The sequence below is a fragment of the Cupressus sempervirens genome, chromosome 9 (genome assembly GCF_028749045.1).
Source record: "Cupressus sempervirens isolate cs-2001-9-10 chromosome 9, ASM2874904v1, whole genome shotgun sequence".
NCBI lineage: Eukaryota > Viridiplantae > Streptophyta > Pinopsida > Cupressales > Cupressaceae > Cupressus > Cupressus sempervirens.
In genome coordinates this window covers 683427890-683449702 of record NC_143126.1, presented here as the reverse complement: position 1 = coordinate 683449702, position 21813 = coordinate 683427890, and the positions used below count along the sequence as shown (strand labels likewise).

General features: G+C 35.8%; 1 protein-coding gene across 7 annotated transcripts in view; it reads left to right on the top strand.

Moving 5' to 3' along the window:
* The first annotated feature begins 268 nt into the window (after nucleotides 1-268).
* Nucleotides 269-21813, top strand: part of LOC149540569 (uncharacterized) — a 46068-nt gene continuing 24523 nt past the window's right edge. Inside the window, exons 1-3 of one of the 7 annotated variants that reach the window (XM_089801651.1) lie at nucleotides 394-573; nucleotides 715-760; nucleotides 1254-1337. The gene's annotated coding sequence lies outside the window, so the exon portion shown is untranslated. Of the gene's footprint in view, nucleotides 574-714; nucleotides 761-1253; nucleotides 1338-21813 lie in introns of all 7 variants that reach the window. The other 6 variants (XM_089801652.1, XM_089801654.1, XM_089801649.1 and 3 more) reach the window with 6 other exon arrangements.

Here is a 21813-nt window from a genome sequence, read left to right as displayed (position 1 = left end):
TTCAAAATTGCTTTTAATAAATAATATTATTAAACACTTTAGTTTATATATGAATTCTTTTCCAAAAAAAATATTAATAGCTATAATCTAAGTGAAAACAATTGTCTCTGCCTTTTAAAAGCAAAGACTAATAATTAAAAAATAAAAAATATTTCAGAATTGATAGTATAGATATTATTAGTGTCATTCATTAATAAATAAATGATAGTAATAATTAATTTAAAAATTTGTATAATTTATTTATATTGCATATTACAACATTTCCTATAATTAAAATTTTACACATGCTACCCGTATCAGCAGCAACTGCTAGTTATATCTATTTTTTTTATTACGCCGAACCTTTCTCAACAATTCTGATTCACTTTTCCCATCGCGGCTATGGATCCTTCCATTCCCCCCTAGTTCCTTGTCTTCCTGCTGTGTTGCGAAAGAGCTCTGTGGCAGGCTTTCTAAGTAATTTCCCTCCACCGAGTTGCTCGCTGGCAACAAAGGAGTTTTTATGAGATTGGGATGAGAAGGTGGTTTTACGGTGTTCACGGCACGTAAGCAGCTGCTTACTGGGCCACCGAGGTTTTTATCCCTGGACCATTTTCACATATTTATTTAGGGCCTTCTTTTTTATTTGGAATGTGCTCCCTTTTCCAGCCGCATATAAGGCTTTGAATTTGAACCTTGCTTTGATTTCCATGTGTTTTGCCTTGCTCTCTCCAGCCTAGATGAATCGGTGTTGAGGAATTTTTAATTGCACGGAAAACTGGTGTGTACTGTTGCTGATTTTTTATTTTAGTTGTTATTTAGGTGCATTTTGTAAAAATATGGTTTGCGCAGTAATCAGAGCCGTGTCCGCTTTATAATTGCATCTCTGTCAAATTTTGTAAGAGGGCATGGAAACTAGAATATGTTTTTTACGAAACTACTCTCCTAGACTTCCGAGAATCTCAAATCCCAAACTGCAGGGTGTAGCGCATACCTCACCTTGAGCAGCTCTCAATCTCAAGATTTTAAACATGTATGAAATTGGTTCTAGAAGTATTGATTCATGGGGGAACCATGCACATGATTTCATTGAGTAGCAGACTTCCTCATAGGTTGATTTTTTTTTTTATGGATTCGAAATCTATTTTGTTCTTCATATTGTGTTGGTCAGTCTGGTGCTTTGAATGGTTTTCTTTTTCTTTTTTCCATGTCTAAAATTCAATTTTGACTGTTGTCCGTTGCTTCTCAGTCTAATACTGTAGATATCATCACAGGTTTCCTTAAATGCTTTCAAGCTGGGAAAAAATTGTAAAACTTGTGTAGACGATGTAGGCTTCAATTCCTTAAAAAATTATAAGGTATGAGCCTCTATCTTATAAGATTCAAGAACTTATCTGTTCAAAAATGTTGCCATTCTTGCACTTACACTCTGTAGACATCATGCTCTACCCTATTGAAGTCGGCTCTGTGATTTTATATGTTGTGAACTTTACCACTTATTGGGCGCAATTCATTCCAGATAACTGCTGTCATTTCTCTCATATTATAAATATATGCTTCATTTAATGAATATCTTCGGTTCTATATCTGAGTTTCTACGAAGGCTTGCATTTGTTGCTTAGGTAAGACTAAGAGTAAACAGATTCATCCATTTTTGAGTTTAGAGTCTTCAAATTTATTCATCCTTTAGGAATGTTCACTGCGAATCCACAAGACATGGCTCTCTTTATATGCTGGTCTTGTTTTGAACTTGTTATTTCTCATTATCTACAAACTTGTTGCCTTTAGAGTTTTGTTTACTTAGATATGAGGTCTGTGCTATTTAAATGAATCAAGGGCGTTCGTTTCTTTGCCAACTGCTAATAATGTTACATGCTTTGTTTATTTTAAAAATGTTGACTTGCTCTTATATTTAAAAGTAAAATAGTCCGTAGGAGTCTGCTAAAATCTTCTTGACCTGTTGTTTCATTCTAAAAAAACATGTCTATACTTCACTTGTTATCTCAATTGTACTGGGCTTTACGTCTTGTAGCTTGTGTTCTTTTTAAAAAAAATTACACAACTCCACTGTAATTGCTTTGGTTCCACGCTGTGCTCAGCATAGTTTCACCTCTGTAATTATTGTGGGCTTTCTATGACTTCTGTTCATTGTAAATGTTGCTTCAATATTATGAGGATCTTCCTAGAAAATGATAATCTTTGCTCTATTTCATTTGATGGCTGTAATGTTTTGCACATGATTGTAGGTTCATTTTTTTGCCTTGTTATTTGTTGTTGAATGCTTACATACCTGCATTGTTATCATGCAATCACTCCTTTATCAGTAGAAACGATCACATTTGGTTTTCTTACTTTATGATAACCCCTTAAAATCCTTTCTTTTACTCCTCTGTGAGATCTCTGTTTTCTGTTCATAAGACTGATGTGATCATTCTCTCTGAAAAAGTGTTTCTTGCACATATCAATAATAGTCCCCCTTTTATTGGGCATTCAAACTTTGTTAGATAAAACATGAAACTCTGCTGCTTTAATTAGTCTTCTGATGATTCTGCCTGTGATAATGTAATCATCATTAGTATAGAAAAGCAGAAAATTTATCATGGTTGTTTGGTGGCGCACATGTCACATGTATCTACTTCCATTTGCTTAATGTGGTGGAATGTCCTGTAATCATATATGTGTTTTGGCAGTTCAAATTTACAGTATTTCAGTCACATCATGTATGAATACATTAATATATTCTATCTACTTGAACAAGGCCTCTGAATTGGCTTCAATTCAATCTTGTCATGTTTCATTTTCTAGGCCTCATAACTGTCTTTGAAGCTCGTGCTGAATATGCCGGTCACTTTCAACGGGATAATATATAAGTTGCTGTTTAGAACTACATGTGTGGTACATAAAGACTCCAATAGTCAAGAAATGAAAAAAAAACTCTACCTTCATTTCAAATCCCCATTCTGTGAATTTTTGTATAGAACGTAACTGTGCTAGCCTTGAGAACTATGTGTATAGAACATAAATATACCATGCTTCAAGAAACAAGGAAGAAATTCTACTTTCATTTCAAAGCCTTGTTTTGAAAACTTTTTGTATTGTATGTAATAAAAAAGAAAGCATCAAAGTTCAGACCTTTATATCATCAACTGGCTGCAGTTCCTTAGACATAGAATATGGATGAATCAAGGTCTGCAAATACCAGTAAACTATCGTTCCCTTAGTTTGAATTAGTTGACAGTAAATTCAACTAATGAAGCGCAAGATGATCAATTGTAATTATGATAGAACTCAAATAAAACCAATGCCTTTTTGGCAAAGGGTATCAAACACAACTCTATGTTGTCTAAGACTATGTACCCATGAAGGTGGGCGGATCAGAATTTCTTAGTTAGTGTTGGAAGGAAAATTCCGGACAGCTGAGTAAGGAGACTCCTGGATTTGGCTTTTAGCCTTTTTACCTTAAGAGCTTTTTAAGGTTAAAGTAAAGATCTTTATATGAGAAATTATAGTAATTAGATGAAAATTGAAAATAGAAGTTCAATTTAAATTTGTAATAGAAACTCTCTAGTTTCATTTATCAATACCTAATTTTTGTAATTGTACCACTCAACCTTATGTAGCCCAGTCATCTGCTTTCTATATGGATGAATAGATTGCCTGCCTCTGTCGATATGGCACACAAACCCCAGAAGCTTTGAATAAACTAAAACTATTCTTATTGGATTATAGAGCAATCCTTCTTATGAACAACTGCCTAACTTTTTGGTATGGGCTACGATTATGTTCCTATTCGAGACTCTTCGGTGTACCCCATTGCACCCTAAAGTGCGATTGCTAGTTATAGAAAAGATTGAAGCAGCGGCTTTAGGGAGAATGGTTTCGGTTTGTTTCCTTTCGAAAATATTCTGCTTTAATATAGTTTCCTGATATTTTCCCTGCGCACGCTGCCCATTATTTCTCATCGGCATCGTTGATAGCACATCACAACGTGTGCAGAATCTTGAGGTACCTCACTTGCCATGGTTTCGCTAAGTTCTTCTTTTTAGAGGAATCTGCACACATCTAGATCAGCTTCTTGTGTTTTAACAAATTCTACGATATTTATGTTATTATTTGTTAAGGTATTGGTTGTATGGTGATATCTATGGTTGTTTTCATATGTGATAATGTTGTAATATTTAGTATTAGATTCCTTTTTTGAATTTTGAAATGACTTTTTTCTTCTTTTCTTGGTAATGAGATTGTTTTATTTAAAGTGAGAAAAAAATTACATTGCAGAAGATAAACCCTAAGTAATCATAGTTCAGGCTAGTGGCCATCTACCATTATGGCAAACCAAAAACCACCATTTGGGGACCATTAACATCAAGTATAACAGTTATAGCAATGGTGTAATTACAAAACTTTTAACACAAGAAATTTAACGCTCTCCATGCCATCCCAGTAGCTCAAAACAGACATTCCCAGCCCAGCTACAGAAAAACCAGAACTTAAACATGGACAAAGAAGTGCCTAGCGAACATTCAAAAACCCTCAGACCAGCAGAAGATAAACAAAAAGATACAGGGTACTGTTGAAGAGTGTCCACCATCTCTTAGTGCCTACCCCGTGCCACAGCACCTTCAATTCGCTCACGCAGCCAAGCATTCATTTTTGCTTCGGAGAAATCCTCACCACCATCACCCGCCTCCTTCCTTTGCTGGAACTTCTCTTGGAGTTTGCCGTCACCCACTTCAGTCCATCTAGAGTCGCGTTTCATTCTTTCAATGTCTTTATCAAGAAACTGGATTACTATCTCCATCTTCACTGCCAGCCAGCCTTTTCTGGCTCTCTAAACCTTTTGTTCCAGAATCTTCATCAAAACACAATACAAATGGTGAGTACTTTGTGGCCTCAATTTTCTCAAGGTCGCTCTGCTTCTCCCCCAAATTTTTTCCTAATCTTCGGATGGATTTTGCTAAGATTTCATCAAATCCTCCCAGTGCCTCCCTAGGAACAATTGTTTCCATAATTAGCCTTATGATGGCTTTATCTTCACCCAGCCGCAATGCCCAAGCTATAATAATGGAGCAAACATCTGTGTTGGTTCTGTGTTTATTCTCAACTTGGTGGAACATTTCCCCCTGCAGGACCAAGATGCTGTCTGTGAGTTTGTTGTTTACAAAATTGAACATGATTACCAAGTCTTAACCTTTTGCTCTGCCTACGGAACGAGTTTTTCTGCTTAATGCAAGTGAGAGTAAAGGAAGTTTCCATGTCCTCAAGTTGCAGAGCACTTCACAATTGGGATTGAAACAACCAAAAAAACTGTCACAGTTTTTCTTGAGGCACTCAAAAGAATCATTCCCCATCATAATCAATCTGCTTTAATCAATCTGCTTGCCAGTGATTACTTGTCATCGCATCATAGATCACAATGAACTTACATCACATCTCTGGTGTCACCAGCATGCTGCATTAAATGGCTGTAGTTATTTGTGGCCAAAAGAGGGGTGAAATTATCACAGAGGATTTCCCACATCCATCCTTAAAGCTTGGAAATCTTCCAGAATGATTTCGTGTACGTTGAGAGTTAAGGCCCAATTTGACAGTTTACCAGCTTCCTTATTGCCCTGTCTTCTTATTTATTTAGAGCATCTACACACACACACCAAACTACCAATCAGGGGTATCGATTCAACTTGTTTGCAAAGTTTTCTCCTTTTCCCAATTCATCAACACCTTTCCTTTCAAGGCTTTCCAAGAATCTATCCTATTCTCCAATCCGCTCAATACAGTCTCACTGACTCTTTAAACATATCTGATCCACTCTAACTCATGGCAACTTCTGATCCATCTATTCCTTCAAACTGAACACACATGTTCCCTCATGAAAATAATGGCTCCCTTGACTTCTTACAGTACTAACTTGACTTCTGATTAGACTCCTAATTTCATGGGCACTTTCCATTCCTTCACAAGACCTTACAACATCTATAACTCTTCCAATACTTTGAACCGTTAGATTGACTGCAACTGCCCCATCATACACTTTTGAAAGTGACACCTTATTTGGTCTATCCTTACAACTTGGATTCTGAACTTCTCACCCACACAAAGGACATTCCTTTCACACTTTGATTCATCAGCTTTCATAACCTTCAACAAACCAGCCAATCCAACCCTTTGATCCCACTCGAAACACATAACATCAATTCACTGCAAACTGTGATAGGCATGCATTATTCCATTGAGACAGTCACAAAGTGGTTCAGAAGTGTACCTTCTGATTCCCAGCCATTAGGACACAATTATGATTCATCCTTGCATGCCCTTATAGCCATTATACCTTCAATAAACTCCCTATGTGAGCAAAATCATGACTGATTTATCATATCTCTGTTTTATGCAATCTGAGACAACTTTTCATGGTTTTGTTTGATCAAATACACATGGATTCTTGTGCATGGGTTCCTGCAAAGAAGAGGGAATATAATACACCTTTTTCCTCACCATCTATTTGAATTTGGGGTCTTGGTCCACATTTTATATTACATACATTTTATATTACATATTTATTTGTACAAAGTTACAGATTACCCTAGTAAGGGTTTGGACAGCTTACACAAAAAGTTGAATATCTTTTCACCCATTCAATGAAATTGAGTGCTTCAGAAACCAAAATAAAGTAGATTTAACCCTCTATCATCTACATCAAATGGATCATCAGATAGGTACCAATATTGTCAGAAAAGGACACAGAAATCAGACTTTTTTTTAACTGATCAAAGTAAGGATTATGCAGGAAAACTTGTTTGCATTGATTGCCAAACTTCATGTATCGATTTGGGTCCCTTTGTTTGCTCATTGCAATATTATTTAAACTTAATTACACCTGTTCCAACTAACAGCAACCCTTTTGACTACCCATGTAACCAACATTGGTTGGTTGGTCTCTTAAACATGTTATTAAACTTTGACATTTTTTTGAAGATTTTGATTCTTCCTTGGTACTATTAAACCTATCCACCAACTTTATTACATGGACATGGTCTGATAAGACCTCATGGAAGACAAAATATTTATTCAAATCCCAAACTTACCTATTGAGGCCATGCATTCTCTATTAAACCTATTTTGTCCATATGGCATCATTTTGACAACTTGTTCACAAATTATTTGATATGGGCAAATATGGCTTTGATAGTTTCTGTTACATCATCAAATGGTTATGTAGACTTTATTGTGTTCAATTCCCTTCATGGATCCTTTCTTAGGGCCTTAGAGTGACCCTTGTGTCCAAGGTACCCTTGCACCCCTGGAAAAGAACTCATGCGCCATGAGTAACCTGCTTTATATGAACTAGGAATAACTTGGATACCTGCAGCAAAAGGATAAACACCTGCGTACCAATTCATAAAATATGGGCCAGGAGGAAAGGACATTCCCACTTGTAACTTCTATAATCAACCTTGGATACATGAATTGATTGCCTTGTGGTGTTATGCTTCTCCGTATCTTGTTTTGGATCAGCATTTGAAGTTTTTGTACTGATGTGATTGCTTCAATAGGACACATGTTTGATCCAATCGCTACCCCTATACTCAAGTAACTGTTTGCAACCTTCATTTTCCTTGGTCTGGCTTCAACCTTACCCTTCTTGAGTGGCTCCTTCTTCCCAAACATGGCGATCCGTGCTCCATTCTTCTCATAATGACAGCCCTTCAAACAAGTCAATCCGAAATTCTCTCTCTTCTTGTGGACAATGTATGTGTTCCTCTTACCATTGTATAGGATCTCCGTATCAAATTGCCACGGTCTTTCCAAGAGCAAATGGAAACATTCCATAGGAATCACAGGACACAAAACTCTGTCCCAATATTGCCCAATTAGTGATCGATTACGAGTGACCCAACATGCCCTATAAGGTTTGGAATGAGGTATCTTAACCAAATTCAACTTGTCTACCATTTCATAGGATACCAAGTTGTCTTCAGATCCTGTATCAATGACAACCTTGCAGATCTTACCTTTGCACTTATACAGGGTCTTGGATATGTTCTTTCTCTGACTTATTTCTTCCTTAGGTGGCTGCAAAACGTATCTCCTTGTCATCAACATTTCTCCATCCACTGATGGCCTTGGTGGTCTGGTTGCTTCATCACCTTCATCCTCTTGAACCAGTTGAACTCTCTTCTCATTCTTTCTCACAAAATCAGGACATTTGAAAGATGAATGCTCCGCTTCATTACAAGTGTAACAACTACCTGTAAACACACCTCAACCTCTACCTCCATCAAATCTACCTCTTTATCCTCTACCTCTGAAATCAGAGCTTTTCCCTTGTTCTCTTGTCTTTCATTAGTTTGTCTTGGAGGGATGGATTCTTTCCCCTTAGAACTAGCACCCCTGCTCCTTATAGACTTGTATTGTCTTCTTTTTATCTTTCCATCTATCCTGATAGCATTGGTAACACTCCCTCACAGTCCTTGGGTTAGCAACAATGAGTTCATCTTGGATACTAAACCTTAAGGCACCTAGATATCTAGCAACCTTAGCAACTTCATCTTCCTCCTTACCTGATCTTATACTTAACTTATAGAACTCATCAGTGTATGTCTTAACATCTAGATCCTTTTGTTTTAACCCTTGCAATGTTTATACATCTGAACTTCATAATACCTTTCAATTTGGCCACCATCTGGTCCCAAGAAGTGATCTTGGTTTTCCTTCTCTTCCTTCTATCAGCCTCTTCATGGTCCCACCATAGAAGTACATGTCCCTTGAGTTTTATCTTTGCCAATCTGGCTTTCTGATCGTCAAGTACCTCTTCTCCTTGAAATTATGCATCCAATACAATAACTCGTCCTCCTTGAAGCTACCATCATGCATACGTATGTCTCCCCTTACCTTATTCTGATAATTCCTCACTACCTTTAAAAGCCTTATGGTTCTCTGTTCCTCAGGATCTACTGGTAATGCCTCTTCTGCTTCTTGGAACTCTTCTACCTCTTCGTCTTGTTCCTCACTACTTAAATTACCCACTTCTGCATCCCTTCTCTCTTTTACACTTCGAGGCTTCAAGCCTTGCGTATAGGCTATTGTAGGCTTCTTGTAGCCTAGCATTCTTCTCCTTCAATTCTTGTATCTCCCTAGCAATACCTGCACCTTTAGGAGGCATCTTTAATCACCCCGGCTTTAACCTTCAACTTCTGCACTCATAAAGACCTGACCTTTGGTACCAATATGATGCAGAGCATCTACACATACACAAACTACCAATCAAGGGTATTAACTTAACTTGTTTGCAAAGTTTTCTCCTTCTCCTAATTTTTGAACATCTTTCCTTTCAAAAGCCTTCCAAGAATCTATCCTATTCCCCAATCCCCCCAATACATGCCTTCTGACCCTTCAAACATCTCTGGTTTAACTCCAACTCTCATGGCAACTTCTGATCCATCTATTCTCTCAAACTGAACACACATGTTCCCTCATGAACATAATGCCTCCCTTGACTTCTTACAACATTAACTTGACTTCTGATCAGACTCATAACTTCATGGGCACTTTCCATACCCTCTCAAGGCTTTACAACATCTATAATTCTTCTAATACTGTGAACCGTTGGATTGACTGTGACCGTCCCATTATACACTCTTCAAACTGACACCTTACTTGGTCTACCCATGCAACTTGGATTCTCAACTTCTCACCCACATAAAGGACACTTCTATCATACACCTTTCATAACCCTCAGCATACCAGTCAATCCAGCCCTTTGATACTACTCTAATCACATAATATTCATTCACTGTCAAACTGTGACAGTCATGCATTTATCCATTGAGACAGTTGCGAAGTGGTTCAGAAGTGTACCGTCTGACTCCCAACTATTAGGACTCATTCTTGCATGCCCTTATAGCCATTATATCTTCTATAAATTCCCTATGTGAACAAAATCATGACTAGTATCATATCTCTGTTTTATCACTCAGCAATGTTGCACGGGGACGGGGGTACTTAGGTTAGGGTACTGGTATGGGTATGGGTACGACTATTTTTCAAAATTAGGGATGGGGGTATGTGGGTACATCGATTTTTTTTAATATAATATAACATTTATAGGAAATCTGAAAATTATGAGTCATGAGAATGATTTTTCAAAATAAGAGCAGTGTTAAAGTTTGCAAATGTAATGTATTGTTTTCTGATTCAGATTTGCAATATGTTTGTAATAATAACATGATAAATGTTTAGATGCAGAACAGAGAAGGCAGACTTTAAACATGAGCAAGAGATCATAAATAGTATTACAATGACATATTGCAAATGATGAACTTCTTGAGTTTTGACTTGAACAGTGATAAAGTTTACTGTTAATTAGTATTGTATCAAAGTTTCAAACTGATTACCTATTGAATTAAGCTTGATAAATGACAAGCTGATACACAAATAAAAACCGAAAAAAATTCATAAATCTTAATCAAGGTTATTAGCTATGATGCTCTCCACCGAGTACCCGGTATTTGGGGTATGTGTACCAGGGGTGTGGGTATGTGTACCCATGCAACCCTAGGTTTTATGCAATCTGAAGCAACTTTTCAATGTTTCTCTTGATCAAATACACATGGATTTTTGTGCATGGATTCCTGCAAAGAAGAGGGAATATAATACGAGTTTTCCCCCACCATCCATTCAAATTTGGGTCTTGGTCCATGTGTTATATTGCAGATTTACATTTTACAAAGTTGCAGATTACCCTAGTAAGGGTTTGGACAGGCTGCACAAAAAGTTTGAATACCAAAATAAAGTAGATTTGGCCCTCTCATCTACAACAAAAGGATCATCGGATGGGTACTAATATTGCCATAACAGGACACAAAATCAGACTGTTTTTTTTACTGATCAGAATAAGGGTTATGCAGGAAAACTTTTTTGTTTTGATTGCCGAACTTAATGTATTGACTTGGATCCTGTTGCTTGCACATTACAATGCTATTTAAACTTAGTTACACCTCTTCCAACCAACAGGAACCCATCTAACTACCCATGCAACCAACATTGGTCTGTTGGTCTCTTAAACATGTTTTTAAACTTCCACAATTTCTGAAGATTTTGATTCTTGGTACTAAGGACCTATCCACCAACTTTATTACATGGATATGGTCTCATAAGACCCTATTCAAACCTCAAACTTACCTATTGAGCCCACGGATTCCTTATTAGACCAATTTTGCCCATATACCGTCTTTGTGACAACTTACTTACAAATGACTTGATATGGTTATGTAGACCTTATTGTGTTCAATGCCTTCATGGATCCTTTATTAGGGCCTTAGAGTGACCCTTGTGTCTTAGGTGCTCTTGCACCACTTACATGTGTTAATTTAAAATCTTCCAAAGAAGCTAATTTTGCAATAATTTGATTGATGTAATTTTGCAGGTTTCGTGCATCCACATGTAGTTTCCTTACATCTAACTTGTTGGCTGCTTGTACTGCCAGTAGAGCTGCTTCTACTTCAGCAACATTGTTAGTTCCATCCAATAAACATTCGTGTCCACATGCAACAAGGTTGTCATTCAAATCTTGAATAATAAATCTTGCACTTGAAGGTCCAGGATTACCCTTCAAAGCACTGCAAAAATTACACTTCCACCACCCTTTAATAGGTTTATCCTTGAGCAATATTAGCAAGCACACCAACAGATGGATTAACCCAACCTAACCCATTTATGGGCAAGAAGGTTCGGGGTAATCTAGGTGAGACTTGATCCAAAGGTGATGCACAGCAGCGAGATCATTAGCCCAACACTACACGTCATGATTCGCCTTCACACCAACTCGGCTACACACGCAACTACACATGCGCCCTTAAAAGGGTTTATGGTAATCCAGGTGAGACTCAAACCGGAGTTGATATATAGCACCGGGATCATTAGCCTAACAATACGCCTCACAAATCACCTTCACACCAAGTCAGTTGCGCACACACTTAAATTTGAAATGAGATTTATGTTTATTTGGTTTTCATTATTTGTTTAGTTTTCTTTGTTCTTTAGCTTATTTTTGTTAAATTTTTTTTGACACTTGTTTGATTTAGTGGTTTTGGGTTATTGGTTTGATTATTTACAATAGGAGCCCTAAGAGATTGTTACAGCGGCATGCCATTTTTCTCTTTAAGCTCTCATGCTATTGATTTTTTTATTTGGACAAAAAATATTAGGTTTTCGTATTGATTTAATTTTCTTTGCTTTGGATAAATTGTATCTGATATTTTCCACAAATGGGATAAGCAAACCATATTTTAAGTGGTTAAAATTTGGATTTTTTGTTTGGTATACGTGTTGTAGGTACAAGTTTCTTTGATTTTATTTGGTTTAGAAAGGGGAATCAAGGTGAGACTTTTAATTGATCTTTATTTTTCTTCAATGAGGGATTGATGCATGCTAGTTTGTTTTTTTCCTTTTCAATGTTTGTATGGACTCTAGAGGAACCTGTTTCTTAATTGTTTGGTTTGTTGTTTGACATATCTTTTTTTGATCTTCCCTTATCATGTTCTTGCTTAGGATCCAATTCCTCATTGATTTGTAAGCTACAAAGGTTAGCTTTTGTTTTAGGTTCATAAATCTGAAATCTCCCTCGTATGGGTTATGATGCTGGACTAGTATTTTGACCAAATTTTGATCCTTACTAGTGTTGCACATTATCTTATGCAACCGATTACATTTCAAAACTGCAACTAATAGAATTTAATTTTTTTTGGGGTAGTGATTGTTGACTTATTTAAGCTTTTGGATTTAAATAGACTCATAAGGGCGTGTAAAGGGTTTGATATTTTATGACTTACTTTTAAGTTCTAAACCATAAAACATATCCTTTTTCCTCAAAAGCTCATGTACACCTTTTGGAGGGAGTTTCATTTTGAGGAGTTTAAGTTTGTTGAAGTTTCACGTAGGTTATTTTTGCTTGAATTAAAGCAAATTAGCCCCAGCTCATGAAGGAATCATACTTGGTGTATGTACCTCTAGAAGCCATGAGAATGGAGTAGAAACCATTAAGGATCGAAGAGCTCCTGTTTGCTGGCCTGTCACTTGAATAATACACAATATTTTACACATTTAAGAGTTTGTGTGGTCCAAGATGTTGTAATCCTGGATTCAAGGCTGGTAGGTGAGATGATCTTTTAAAAAGGGATTGATAAGGAGGTAAGATAACAACTATAACCCCTTTATATCGGTATATTTCTTCATGTAATTTCAAGCATGTGAGATAATGCTTCAAAATTAGGAGATCTCATTGGTTTGTTTCAGTTGGGTTTTCCATGAAAACAGTCCAAGTTTTGAGTACATTGCATTGTGTAGTTTGAAGTTTAAGGTTTGTATGATTGTGTAGAAAGTGTCTCAAACAGTTCTAAGTACAAGGAATACATTCATTGTGTCCTACATGACCCTCTACATGTCAGCATCGTCATTTCCGATCTATGGATTCTTCAATACTGCTCCTAATACAAAAGAATGATATGTCATCGGGGTTGAATCTGCACAATAGTTTCCTTAAGAGTGAGATCAAATAGAAAGGACAAACATAACCAAAATTCACTGTCAACCAGTCGCAGGACCACTCAGAATCAGATGGATACATAAAGGGTCTACTAAAACTTCAAACGATACACAAGAGTGTAGAGACACTCAAAGAGTTTACATGCAGTAAGCAAGTTTGTAGGACATTGTTGGCGCTGTTTAGAGATCCCAGGAACCTTTACGATCATAGAAGTCCAATAATAGTTTTGTTGAAAACATGTAAAGGACAATCAAGGGTCATTGATGTTGTCAAATTCCTTTGAAGCCATTTAAGAGGTTGAGCAATGTGATCAAATAGGGGACATGATGGTTACACCACCAATGCGATTAAAAGGGCTATCTAACTCAAAAGCACCATGAAGTCATTGAGAGTTTCTATTCTATCTCTATGGTTTTGTTAATATGTGAGAATCTCTGTCTTTGAATTTGAGGCCTATGAGAACTTTGAAGAGTCCCATGCATGGATTAATACAAGGACAATAACAATGTTTTAGTGATAAACTCAATGCAAGCAAATAAGAGCCTTAAAATGGTAAGAATTGAAAGCCTAACATGACTGTCAAAGAGTATGCACATGAGGTGAAAGTTGAAACATATGTACTCAGATTTAATAGATGAAGTAATGATATTAAATCTCAAGAGCTGATGCTTTGAGAAGGTTAGTAGGGTACAATGATCAAGGTGCCGTGAATCAGAGTGAAAAGCTGATGTTGAAGCTTTATAAAAGACTATCAAATAACCAAGGGCATTGTTGCCCCTCTGGAAATACTGTCATATCTATCTAAGTTCCTTCTAGCTTGGATAAACACTGCCCATATTGTCATGACACGGGGTGTATGCTAGTTTTAGAGCCATCAACAATGTACTGATTTTAAATAGGAACGTGCAGAGAAGTCTAAGATTGGGATCTATCTACATGCTCATAAATAGTGCATTCATAAAACAAGCAATGGATGGAGTGTTCAACATGGGTTAAACATGATCATATTGAATTAAGGGTGTTTTGAGGCCATAAGTAGTGTTGATGTGAGTTTATGCCACTTTAACATGAAAAATGAATACTCAGTATCCCAAAATGAAATACCAAATTGGAGTTCTCTCTTGAATAAGGATGCTCATATGATAACCAATGTATATGGATTGTGTGATCGAATGAGACAACCTCAAGACTCCTTATTGGGGACTTTCACTCAATTATAATGAAAACAGCTAAGTTTTGAATACATTGCATTGTGTATTTTGAAGTTTAAGGTTTGTATGATTGTGTAGAAAGCGTCTCAAACAGCGCTAAGTACAGGAAATACATTCATTGTCTCCTACATGACCCTCTACATGTCAGTATTGTAATTTCAGATCTATGGATTCTTCAATACCGCTCCTGATACAAAGAATGATATGTCATAGGGGTTGAATCTGCACAATAGTTTCCTTAAGAGTGAGACTAAATAGAAAGGACAGACATAACCAAAATTCACTGTCAACCAGTCGCAGCACCACTCAGAATCAGATGGATGCGTAAAGGGTCTACTTAAACTTTAAACTATACACAAGAGTGTAGAGACATTCAAAGAGTTTACATGCAGTAAGCAAGTTTGTAGGACATTGTTGGTGCTGTTTAGAGATCCCAGGGACCTGTACGATCATGGGAGTCCAATAACAGTTTTGTTGAAAACATGTAAAGGACAAACAGGGGTCATTGATGTTTTCAAATTCCTTTGCCATTTCGGAGGTTGACCAATGCGACCAAATAGGGGACAGGATGGTTACACCACCAATGCGATTAAAAGGTCTATCGAACTCTAAAGCACCATGAAGTCATTGAGAGTTTCTATTCTATCCCTATGGTTTTGTTAATATGTGAGAATCTCTGGCCTATGGTTTTGTTAATATGTGAGAATCTCTGGCTTTGAATTTGAGGCCTATGAGAACTTTGAAGAGTGCCATGCATGGATTAATACAAGGACAATAACAATGTTTTAGTGATAAACTCAATGCAAGCAAATAAGAGCCTTAAAATAGTAAGAATTGAAACCCTAACGTGTCTGTCAAAGATTATGCACATGAGGTGAAACATATGTACTCAAATTTAATAGATGACGTAATGATATTAAATCTCTAACAGGTGATGCTTTGAGAAGGTTGGGAGGGTACAATCAGCTGATACTTTGAGAAGGTTGGTAGGGTACAATGATCAAGGTGCCGTGAATCAAAGTGAAAAGCTCATGTTTAAGCTTTATAAAAGACTATCGAATAATCAAGGGCATTGTTGCCCCTCTGGAAATACTGTCATATCTATCTAGGTTCCTTTTAGCTTGGTTAAACACTTCTCATATTGTCATGACATGGGATGTATGCCAGTTTTAGAAAGACTATCGAATAATCAAGGGCATTGTTGCCCCTCTGGAAATACTGTCATATCTATCTAGGTTCCTTTTAGCTTGGTTAAACACTTCTCATATTGTCATGACATGGGATGTATGCCAGTTTTAGAGCCCTCAACAATATACTGATTTTAAATAAGAACATGCAGAGAAGTCTAAGATTGGGATCTATCTACATGCTCATAAATAGTGCATTCATAAAACAAGCAATGGATGGAGTGTTCAACATGGGTAAAACATGATCATATTGAATTAAGGGTGTTTGAGGCCATAAGTAGTGTTAATGTGAGTTTTATGCCACTTCAACATGAAGAATAAATACTGATTATCCCAAAATGAAATACCAAATCTCCAATTCTTTCTTGAATAAGGATGCCCATATGATAACCAATGTATATGGATTGTGTGATTAAATGAGACAACCTCAAGACTCCTTATTGGGGACTTTCACTCAATCATAATGATGTGATATGCCAGTTATAACAAAGGGACTTAAACTATTTATTCAATGGATATCAACTTGACTTTTACTACTTCCAACCAATGAACTACAAAGGATAAGGGTTTAGAGAATCTAATCTAACTCTTAGAATGTAAGAAATTGTGGATATCTTTGTGACTCTACTGGACTTAGTTTAGCTATCGACATCAACCAAGCTAGTACAATCTCCTAAGATAGATGTAAGATGTTCAAACTATTACCATTCCATTAATACCATTCATCGATGCATATCAATGTGTAAGCACCGATCAAAGTGAAGTTCATAAATATGTTATTCAACTACACAAGGCAAACTTACAATCAGCAATCAACAAGCATCTAATGATTTGGTCTAAGCAAGTTCATCAATGGCGCATCCAAAATATCTTCCAGCCAGCTAACACTAATTGTAATAAACATGGAATATAATCTTCTATAAGTGAGGAAATGTAGAAACCATGCAATACTTTAAAGCAACAAAAGTAATGTTGGCCCCAATTGATAATGCTCTTACTGTATGTTAAAGAGTTATATCAGCTGTTCTGTTGTCATTGATGTAAAGCCTTATCTGGTTAGACATTATGCTAATTTAGCAGAGTGCCATATCATTTGATTGATGAAGAGGATTTGAAGAAAGTATGATGAGTTAGAATGTTGATAACTGTATGGTATTCAACGAGCACTTGAATGAGTTAGACTCTAATAATATGATGTTGGTAATTTTAGTGTTAATTGAGTGATGTATTGCCCGACTAAAGTTGTAGTGTTCACTGAGCATGAATAAGAAGAACAAGTTAAGAAAAGATTTAATTAGAGGCCGACATTTGAAGAAAATTAAAAATGTTTGAGAAGTTTCAAGGATAAGGACAAGTTAATTAAAAATGTTTGAGAAGTTTCAAGGATAAGGACAAGTTAGTTATGAGATCTGTTGGTGCACAAAGTTATTGGTTGAAAACCTACAAGCCTTGCCTGCTTGATGCCTGGAAATCAACACAATTTTGGTCAACGAAGAGGTTGAAATGCAATTCCTCAACCTCCAGACTTCAGGCTCTACCAGACCTAGGTGGTTGTACCTTCTATCTCTACTCTTATAGAGGAGAAAACCACCGATGCAAACTTGGATTGATACTCTTGAGTGGGCAAGCACTTTCTCAAGGAGAAATCAAATGTAAAATTGAATGCTTTGAATGTTTTGGGAATTCTTTTGAAATGATTGGAGATGAGGATGAAAATGGATGAATAATATGCAGATGATTAAGGTAAAGAACTATACTAACATGCAATTGCAATTTTAAATGAATCAATGAAGACTAGTCCCTAGGTCCAATTGGGCAAATGGAGTTAATACTGCAAGAACTTATCATCAAACTCTTATGGAGATGGCTAGCCAAACCATCAAGTATTGGACAAAGAACTTAGAACATGAAACCCTAGTCTAGATGAATTTAACCCCAACTAAAGGAGACCAACTAGACAGATACCATAACGTACTATGAAAATATCTAATAATCAAGAGTATTCATGGAGTTCAATCTATCAAACAATAGTTTTGTATCCAAGAGGACAATATATCATGCAAGTTTCAATAAAATTAATATCCAATATTAGACAGGAAACTACATCATTTTATTGATTCAAAAAAGAATTACAATTGAGTTGTGTTCAAGTTGCTTTACCTAATCATACTGCTATAAACATCCATCCAATATCTGTAATTTTACATGTTTTTCACTATGGAGCTCTCTATCTAATGCGAATGATCCTGGTATCCTTTATAGATATTCAAAGGGTACATACAAGCTTCGGATCATCGCGACGCTTCCTAACTAAAGCTTAAAATGCAACTCAACACTAAATAATTACAATGCAAAGCTTAGCACTAAGAATTAATCCATAAGTTCGGTGTTGTCTTCCAACTTCATGAAAGGTATTGAAAATTATTTGATCTTTGATAACCCAACTATGTTCCTCATTGCATCTTTAATCTCCCAAGTACTTCCATGCTCTTGACGAATCCTTTGTATTTGTGCTTGTCTACATTAATATTATATCCTGCAATAAAGTATTATAATTAGATATTCTTTTAATAATAAGTAAATATAATCTTACCTGGAGAATGTTTAGGGCTTTGTGAAAATGTATCGATATCCCTTTACAACTCAGAAATTACACATTATGTTTTGTTGTAGAAGAATATGTAAAAAGGAAAACATTAATAAGAGAAATTATTTTATTTTTCCCTCATTTTGAATTTTGATCATATTTTGATGTATAATAATAATTCTAGCCTCACAAAATGTTATAATTTGTGAAAAATATTTAATTACAAAGACCTTATATAATGTAAAGATTTGTATCTCTCCTTGGAAATGTAAATATATTGCACATATGAAATAAATATAATTGCAAGGGCAAAATAAGTATTTTAAGGAAATACATAAATGATTAGAACTTTTAATTCAATTATTTCGCTTAAAATAAACAAAGATAAAACAAAATTACATCCCTCATATTAATACTTACCTTTACTTACCTTATCACCACTTCGGAATGTTAAGTATGTTTAACCAGATAACCTACAGGTTTGAAAGTGCAGACTGTACTTCTTCTTCTTACCCTTATATATCATTAAGTTGGCATTAGATTATTTTCCTTAGGAGCCGGCGACTTCTCAAGAAGTAGATTGATAATCCTTAACTAATCTAACACATTGTGTTAGTTAGATGTTATTATGTTTATCTTTCTGATCACTGACTTATAGGTAGATTAATTATGTTAACTTAGAAAGGGACATGTCCCTTTGAGGGACATACTCTTTAGCAAGGATATATAGGAAGGTTATTGGTGCAGTTTGAGGACACATAGTAACAATAAAGTCTGCTCCTCTAAGCATCTATATCCTGCGATTAATTCAGAGACACTTCCATTCAATCAAAGGTTACAGAATTTTAAGAAACTTTACACGGAACAGCAAAGAAGCTTACTTTGTGAAATTGAGATATTTCTCCATTTCTCTATTTCTCAACCCAGCCCAAGATGACCATGAGAAATAGAGATTTTCCAATTTCGTGATTTCTCTATTTCTCTATTTCTCAACCCACCCCAGAAAAATGGAGATTTTCCGATTTCGCAATTTCCCTACCCACTCCAAAGTGACCATGAGAAATGGAGATTTTCCAATTTCGCGATTTCCCTACCCACTCCAAAGTGACTATGAGAAATGAAGATTTTCCGATCTCGCAATTTCTCTAATTTCTCAATTTCGGAAACCCTCTTTTATATGCTCTCTGATTTCACGATTTCAGAAATCTCTTTTTGTATGCTCTCCGATTTTGTGATTTTGGAAATCTCTCTTTGTATGCTCTCTGATTTCGCAATTTCTCAACCCTCTTTGGATCGGTTCAGAGAAATAGAGATACTTCTCCACTATGATTCTGTGTGCAAATGAGATATATTTCTGCCACTGTGAAAATGCTGCACTCTATTTCACCATACAGTAGCCTTTGGCTCTTGCAAACCATTTTTAAATTACAAAAGTTGCTAGGCCGTTTTTAGAGTTTTCTGAACATTTTTGAGGCTGCAGGCATCTTAAAACCATAAGAAATTGCAAGAAAATCATATCCCATGAATGGGAAAATGTTCGGAGGTCATTTGGGAAGTAAGAAAAATCATTTACAGCCAAAAAATGACTTCAACATTATGCCTGAAAACCAAAAACGTGAATCAGATTTCCAACAGCAATTTATGCTTCTCTTTCTTAAGTCATTCAAATAAAAATATTATTGGGGAGAATATGACAAATTCAACTTCTTTTGATCTCTTTTAAAATTTTAACTACACGCTTTATACATTTATTAGAAAGAAAATGTAATGCATTTATGCAGATGAAAATATTACGTTCAAACACACAAGTACATGTGGAAATAAAATATCCCTTTTCTCAATATCAAAGTTGCATGATTTTAATAAGAGCAATCTTTTAACATAATCTTGAATTAAGAAAATTAGGATCACCAATTGTTTGCTTTAATAAAAAATTATGTGCCTTCATTCTAAAATAGAAATAGGTAGCAATATTATCTTTCAAACGTAAATACATCATTAATGAATATATTTTAACATGTATGAGAAGTACTGAAATAAAATTTAGATCAAAAGAGCGTACCTGGGGCAATTTTGAAAAGTTGAAAATGTATGCATGGCTGGAGATAGGCTATCTTTGCACACATCTAATTTCACATCTAAGAGAGGAATATGCTGTATCATAAAAAAATACTTCCATAGTTTTGGTTTGGACATTTAAATTTGCAAAAAATTGGAGTTCCATCAAGATCAACTGCTGGAGAAATTCAAAAGATTTGATGAAGGATAATTAACAATTTGAAATGGAGCACAAAGTTCAAGATGGAGTTATATTTTCCGAGCTTCTAAATTCATTGAATTTGAGATCTACAATCATGGTTAAGGGGCAAAACTTGGAAGATTCTGGAATGGCAAAGTTTTCTATTTAAGGGGGTGAACAACAGCCCTATCGGGCAAATTCCATATGGATTTCGAAAATAGACATGATTGGGCAATCTCCATATGGATTTCGAAAATTCCCTCCCAATTGGCAGGTCGCTGGAAATGACAAGCTTATGGGGTGAGATTTTATCAAGTCCATTTTGGGATTAAAGGCATCATTGGGCAAAATCTTCATGATAGTCATGGAGATCTAAGATCTATTGCTCGTTGTGACAATTCACATGCCTTTAACACAAAACATGCCTAAAGAACGTTAAATGGAATATTATTGTACTGTACGAAATCATACAAAACATTTCGCGTGAAGTTTTTGCAGGTACAAATTGCATGGCTTGTATGCAAAATCTTGTATTCTTTACTAGTAAGAATCATGGATTTTTCTGTTGAACATTACATGCAGTTTGAAGTCAAAACTGCGTATTGCTTTAGTTAAAATTTGATATTTTATAAGAAATTGTTGAGTTCGCAGCCCTAAAAAACACACAATGACAGGTAGGGCCTTCTTTCTAAAAAAATATGCTTTTCTCAATCATGATGGATGAAAAGATGTCTTTATAGGAGCATTTGATGATGATAAAAATATTTGTGATCAATTGTTAGCCAAAGGGTGCAAGATGGAAAAAGAAGACATGATGGTCATTACATTGAAAGGCTTATTATGGGCCTATGAACGTTTTGTTGAGATACTCTAAACATCACATCTACCATTTCTGACCTGAAGTTTGAAGAGGTGTGCAATAATCTCTTGCAACAGGATAGATGGAAGAACCAATTTGTCCGTGGTAGTGATACACAATGTAGAACAAACATAAATGACCTCAGAAGAAAGTACAAGGGAATAATGAAGAGACTTTGAAGGATCTGAAAAATATTGTATAGTCATTATTG